Raw genomic sequence first — 7,377 nt, forward strand, 5'->3', positions numbered from 1 at the left:
AAGAACTGTTTTCTTTGCGTAAGAAACATATCCGTTTGTTCTAATGACGTCGGCGTAGCCCTGTATTTTCATATCTAGCAGGGCGCGACGCATTTAATGTCGGACATTGTAAGCGCTGTTATATACGTCAACGATGGTTTTTTTCATGACGAAAACGAGACGAAGACGAGACAAAATCAATGCCCTTAAACACTGACTGTGACGAAATTAACACGCATTTTTTGTTGACGAAAAAAGACAAGACGAAATCTACTTAATCAAATAAAAACTTAATACAATGTGTCTCTTTTTTCGTCACAGACTTTTAAATTACAATCCAAAAAGTGCCTTCACTGGATGCGCGTCAGTTTTTTTCTCCTCCTGCGCTGCTGCCAGGGTGCCAGTGTGTGTGTGTGTGTGCGTGTGCGTGTGCCTGAGTGAGGAGCACACACAACACCGGTGCTCTGTGCTAAGTGCAGCGAGTACAAACAGAGCTTCTCTGGTGAAACGTGCTACAGAGTAATTTCACGTGTTAACCCGTGTTTCATGTGAGAAATTAAACAGTTTTCCATTCAGTAAGAAATATACTGTAAACACCATATCAGGATGTGAGAACAAAAGTATTTAAGTCAGAAACATTTGGAAGAGAGAGAGAACACTTCAGGTCTTCTCTCCATGCTGCATGTATTAAAGAGATCTGATTCATCATGCTGAGTCTACAATTCCTCTGAGATTTAGCAACTCTAAACCTCACAAAGGAGAATTTCCCTTACATTCAATAAATGTATTCCTGCCTGATAAAACTGAGATGGGTGAGAAAAAGACTAAAATGAATCTAGTGGTTTGACTAGATTAATTGTGATTAACATTACTGTCAATCTGCTTTCAAAGACTAAAAAAAGACTATTGACTAAAACTATACTAAAATACTTTGGATTTTCTTTGACTAAAACTAGACTAAAATGCCAAGACTTTTCGTCGACTAAAATGGTGACGTTGGATTCTTTTAGCTTGATGAATGAGGTCATTGACCATAGAAGTAGAAACATGAACATTTAAACATTCTATGCCATTCAAACGGGTCAAGTACACCCTCCAGTCCAGGGAGAAGACAGCTGTGTAGTTCTTCAAAAGGGAGGATGTGCAGTACGGGGAGGTGGACTGCACACTGTGCGAGAACACCCCCCCCCCCCAATATCCTTCTCACCTTTTTCAGCCCTGACCTGTTTGCATGCCTGGTACAAACACACACACACACACACATTGTTTGTTAGGACTGTCACCAAACTGATATGTGAGTCGTTTTGTAGTTCAGAATGACTTCCCATCCATATAATCTTTGTTGACAGGAATTACATACATACATTGAACATTCAGTACCCAGAAAATAATAATCAAACAATGTGATCTCAATTGAAATAAGATGAGACCTGCTGGTTTTCTGAAAACAAAAAAGTAGGATAATAATGTACTATATTTACAGTTTACACTATGATATGTAGCTGCCTCTCTGCAGACACTACTCTGAAGCCTTGCTCACTCTCCCACCCACAACCATTATCTGATAGGTTACATGAGTAATGGCCTCTCAACACTGAAGGCTACTGTGTCACATCAATTAATCCATTATCAATTCAAATGAGCTGTGGAACGTTGCAAGCATAACTGCTAACGCTAACCAAGCTAACTGACGAGCGTGTGAAGGAGTTATGAAAGGAGAGCCAACGTCAGTTAGCTGCAGTTAATAGCAGAGGCCCAGTGTATTGTGCTAAGGCAACCAACAGCCAACGTACTAACGGCAGTTTTCAGTTCAGAGCATTGTCCCATTTATTTTCATCATGTATTTTTTTCAGTTTACAGATAACTTTTCATTTTGTTTTAAATGTGTTTCTATGTGGCTGGCTAATTTGTTGTCCGTTTTGCAAGTTATAAACCAAAGGCTACAGCTTTTTGTCGCAAGCAACCTTAATTTGAGTGACAAAAATGTAGGATAATAATATACTGTATTACAGTATTACTATTACTACAATTATATCATACTCTGATATGTAGCTTCCTCTCTGCATATACTACTGATTGCTTACATGAGTAATGGCCTATCAACACTTATCAATTCAAATGAGCTGTGACACTGGTCAGGGGTAGACAATAAGGGAAAGGGCCAGTGGCTTTTGAAGATCACTGGCCCCACCATTGTAACCACTGGCCCAGGCATCGATCCCCATAATAACGAAAAAGAACAATTTGATTTAATAACATTTATTTTAATACTGCAGTACTGAGTACTCTCTGACTTCTTCCTCTTCAGGCAGACCTGATGTGAAGCGCTTTTTCATGAGGGTCAAAGCCACTAGCCCTTTCTGCCACATGGCCCTTGTAGAGTGGAGAATTCCTCATATAAACAAGCATAAAAAAACCTCACAACCCACATCTCCTGCCTGTATTCATCATAAATATAAAAGCGTTCTGTTGGCCCTGACTGTTTTAAAAGTACGTCCGGGCCACCGGGCCTTTTATATTGTCGACCTCTGCTGGTTTTCTGAAGTTAACTGAAACTCTCAACTTCTACCTCAATTGAAATATGACGAGACCAGCTGGTTTTCTGAGAACAAACTAAACATCTCTGTCTGTCTTCCACACTCCTTCTGGCGGCCCAACCACACTGTAGTCTTGCTCAATGTCCTGTCCAAGTTGCAAAAAACATGATAGATCATATGACACCAAGCACATCCAGTTTTGCCACAAAATTGTGTGCGTGTGCGCACGTGCACGTAACTCCAACCCAAACTAACAGAATGGAGAAGCAGCGTGACGTTAATATCAACAAAATGATAAATTCAAGTATACACAGAGCTGAGATGGAGAAGTATTTAGTAGTGATTTGTAGTTAAACTAATATGTGTTTCCTCTCATAGATATAGAGGACATTGACCGAGCCCTGCGTTTTTGCCTGGTAAGTATGGAAGCTGCAACAGCCTACATAAATTGAAAGTAACACAGTTTAGTATTTCAAACTGTTTAATCTTGTTTGGATTCACACATGATTTATATATTTTGTGATTTCTTTATTGTTATAATTTATGTCTCAAAATTAAAAAAATTGGGCAAGTTAGTTTTAATTAATAGTAACAGTTGCTTCTCTCAAAAGTAATTGAATTACTTTAGCAATTGCTGCATATAGGAATTACTTACTCATAAAACAAACAGTTCTGTCTCTCACATACACACACAGCTCAGCACTGTATCGAAGGGCTGATTTTGTGGTGATGTCATTCATGGCACAGACTGATTTTGGTGAAGCACAGGCAACATACACTGTGTAGTGTGTACCCAGCTCACTGTACAGAGAGCTGAGATGGAGCAGTATTAATGTCCTTAATTGAAACAGTGTTTCCTCTAGGATTTTTTTCAGCAGCGGGGGCAGGCTCTCCGGGGAGCCGTGGCGGCGTAAACAAATGACACTTGACTACAGATTTTACTTTTATGCCCAGCATAATCCCAGTTTAAATTGAATGGCCAGTTGAAAATGGCTTTTTAAAGGCTGAATGTAAAAATAAAAATTATTTAAAAAATAAAAATAAAAACAATAAATAATAATTTCTTGATGGGGCTGTAGAATCAGTGGAAAAGTTTGCATCCAAGCCCAGAACAATTAATTTTTCTGGTTTTTTTATAGAAGAGCTCTTTCTGTCATCACTAACATACTGTTAGTAATCAAAGAAGCTCTGAGGCTTTGTTCTATATGTTATAAAACAAGATTTCAGCATTGAGCTACAATCAGGCAACATTCATGACTCTGTACAGTCAAACTAACCAAAACCTTCTTATTGATCATCATTATAAAGTTTCAGGGCGGTCCTGTAACCATGGTAACTCACGGTGCCAGAGGGGAGGGAGAGACGCTGAGTGAAGCCGTTTACACAGATACACTGCAGACAAAGTCCAGACTATAGTTGTTGTTTCACACATGTAGCACACAACAGGAGACTCTCCGTGTCAGACGAGTTCTCACGTGCTGACTAAACTCAGTTGATAACGTAGCAGCGTGACGAGTCCCTGCTAGCTAAGCAGCTAAACTTTAGCACCGCTCCGTGTTGAGATCCCGCCCCGTGTGGGTCTCTACACTGTCATTGGTCAGGCGCACACGCTGTTAACGATACCATTGGCTGTAGAGTGTGACAATCTGAGCAAGATAGTTATCTAGTTTACCTCAGCACTCGGGACACCCGACACAGTGCAGTACTCTGCTGTGAAGGTGGAGACATGATGCGGCGGTGGTGTATTTGCGACAATTAAAAAAACAAACAAAACGAAATGTAAAGGAGCGGCGGCTAGGATTTAGGAATGGCGGTCCGCCACTCCTAAATGAATGTAGAGGAAACACTGTTGAAATGAGTTGTGAGGTTGGTTTTCTTTAGTAAACTGAAAATCTCAATTTCTCTCTCTCCCTCACTCAACTGAACTTCGTTGGATTCCTGCCAGCCTGTGACTCCTGCAAACTCTGAAGCGTAAGAGCACACATTATGAGACATTATGATTGTTTTAAACTGATATTTCATGGGTTTACAATTCAGGATGAGTCCCCATTCAAATAAACTTTGTCGATGGGAATCACGTACACACTTTATATAATCAGTAATAAATTAAACACTCTGAAAAACAATTTGATCTGGATACATATGAGATGTGACCCCCAGATTTTTTGAGAAGAAAGTAAAAATCATATCTTTCTGTCTCCATACTTCTTCTGGCTGTCTCTAGCTGTATACTAGGGCTCAGCATTATGGACCAAAATTCCTGTCATGGTATTTTCAGGCTGATTGTCAACACAGGCTAGATATATCTCCGCATTTTCTACACAGTGGGCTGAATTATCAGTTGTGACCAAAACCACATTTTATATGTCACAAGAACTTTTATTTAAACAGACTGTGACAAATCTACACAACATGTAAATTCAAATCTATAAATTAATTTAAAAAACTAGTAGGCCTGTAAGTAAAGTTTTTTTTTTTCACTGGTGCTACGTGCTGATCTGATTAGAGTTTTGCAGCACAAGACACAAAACCATAGCTTACTAATTGTGTAATTGTATGAAGTCCATGATAGTTTGATCCATAACATTCTGTGTTGAGGGAGTTTATGTAATTTTGAAAAGAAACAAATAGTACAGAAAAATGCAAACATTCTTTTAAATGTATTTAGTTATAAATTGTTATTCATTGACATAGCATGGATAGAGAGAGAGAGAGAGAGACTTGATCAGCGTTTTTATGAAATGCTTGTATCGTCTTTGCACTGCATTTTTATAAACACAATTGTAGCTTGCATCGATGCACTGTCTCTCTGTCACACTCACTCACAAACGAGCACACAGACACTCACCTGACTCAGACAAACTGTTGTGTGTCTCTCTCACGCACACACAGCTCAGCACTGTATGGCTGGGCTGCTACTGCAGTAATGTCATTCATGGCTCAGATTTTGACATACACTATATCAGGGTTGGCACTCTGTAGTGATTTGACCGTAAGCACACACTTTCTAAACCTATTGGCTACAGCAGCTGCTTCAACACACAGTTGGGAAATGGTAGTGGAAAAGAAACCTCAATACAAGCCCTAATGAACTGATGCAATTCATGACTACTGGTTTTCACATTTCAAATGAATGTATTGGAATCCCTGCTGGCCGATAATTTATCAGCATAATTTATTATGTGCATTCCTAATGTTTTTACATCATGTTCATGTTTAGCTCAGGGTAGAAGCTACTTGAGTTTTTTTCCTTATATTCCAACAGCAGTCTAATTGATCTTTCCCATTTTGTCTTACAGGTGCCTTGCTGATTTTCTATCTGTTGGCTGGAACTCTGAGAGCTCTCTCAGACTCTCACGCTCTCTCTCCCTTTCTGTCCAATCAGACTTCAGTCCCTGATTGTTGTTATCAAGCCTCTATCTTTGACTGAAAACCTGAGAGCTCTCTCAGACTCTCACGCTCTCTCTCCCTTTCTGTACCAATCAGACTTCAGTCCCTGATTGTTGTTATCAAGCCTCTATCTTTGACTGAAAACCTGAGAGCTCTCTCAGACTCTCATGCTCTCTCTCCCTTTCTGTACCAATCAGACTTCAGTCCCTGATTGTTATCAAGCCTCTATCTTTGACTGAAAACCTGAGAGCTCTCTCAGACTCTCACGCTCTCTCTCCCTTTCTGTACCAATCAGACTTCAGTCCCTGATTGTTGTTAGACCTCTATCTTTGACTGAAACCCCGAGAGCTCTCTCAGACTCTCACGCTCCCTCTCCCTTTCTGTCCAATCAGATTTGAGATTTGAGATTTGAGATTTTGGCTTGAGATTTGAGATTTTGGCTTGAGATTTTAAGATCTTCTATCTGTCAAATCTGAGAGTCCCTACACTCTCACGCTCTCTCTCCCTTTCTGACCTATCGGGCGATTGTCCTGATAGTTGTAAGACCATATCAGATCAGACAATATCAGAACAGACCATATCAGATCATTCATCAGCACTTTGAGATCATATCAGCACTTTGAGATCAAATCAGCACTTTGAGATCATCACAGTTTTTGGACTTTGCTGAGAACAATTGAGCTGCACTTTGTGATCGAGTTTGACCAGCATATTACCTTGAGAAAACATTACAAGCACTGTTGACTCTGCTGTTACCACTAACTTATTGACTTGACTTGATTTGACAAGCATTTACTAGCATTTGATCTTTGAATTGCTAACATTAATTCTAATTAACTTAATTATTAAGTAAAGTTTTGAAATAATTGATTTGAACATTGATAAATTGTCAGAAGATATTGGATAATTTAACATTGGACTGAGATTTTTTATTTTTCAAAAGTTTGAGTTTACAATTAGTGGATATAAGTGTAAAGGTAAAACCATATTTTGCAGTGCATTAGTTGTCTGTGACTTACATCTAATTCTACTTCATCTTTTAGTCCTGCTCACATTACTTAAATCAATAAGTGTTTTATTGTTGTTTGAACCTGTTGTAATAAAAAACTTTATTGCTGTTGTCTTTTTGTTGTTGTTTGAAGAAGCTGTTTGATTCTGACATTTAAATATAAATCTGAATACATTTCTTTAGTCTTATACATTAAGTTTGTTAAGGAATAAGATTTGGATTGCTGTCACTGAAAGGCATAGTACTAGCCTACAGCTATTCTCACTTGAATACCACATTTGAGCATTAGTACATATCTCTTGATAGTGCTTTAAAGCATTGAATAAACAGCTAAACAAACAAAATAAACTTCAGTTTTACCTGAGCATACGTTTAGCCCATTTCTGCAGGCTAAAAGAAGGTTTTCTGAAAAAAATAAATTGGTTTGAATCTACAACAATGCCTAGGAGAAGTAAGAAGTCC

At 38.8% G+C, this 7,377-nt stretch overlaps 1 long non-coding RNA gene across 1 annotated transcript; it reads left to right on the top strand.

Annotated features, from left to right (window-relative positions):
* The first annotated feature begins 2,894 nt into the window (after window positions 1-2,894).
* Window positions 2,895-7,027, top strand: LOC311266401. The gene is made up of 3 exons (XR_014623705.1): window positions 2,895-2,932; window positions 4,462-4,487; window positions 5,816-7,027. It is a non-coding gene; the product is annotated as an uncharacterized lncRNA (long non-coding RNA).
* The last annotated feature ends 350 nt before the right edge of the window (window positions 7,028-7,377 follow it).

This window comes from Pagrus pagrus (assembly GCF_965226575.1).
Source record: "Pagrus pagrus genome assembly, chromosome: 12".
In the NCBI taxonomy this organism is placed as follows: Eukaryota; Metazoa; Chordata; class Actinopteri; order Spariformes; family Sparidae; genus Pagrus; species Pagrus pagrus.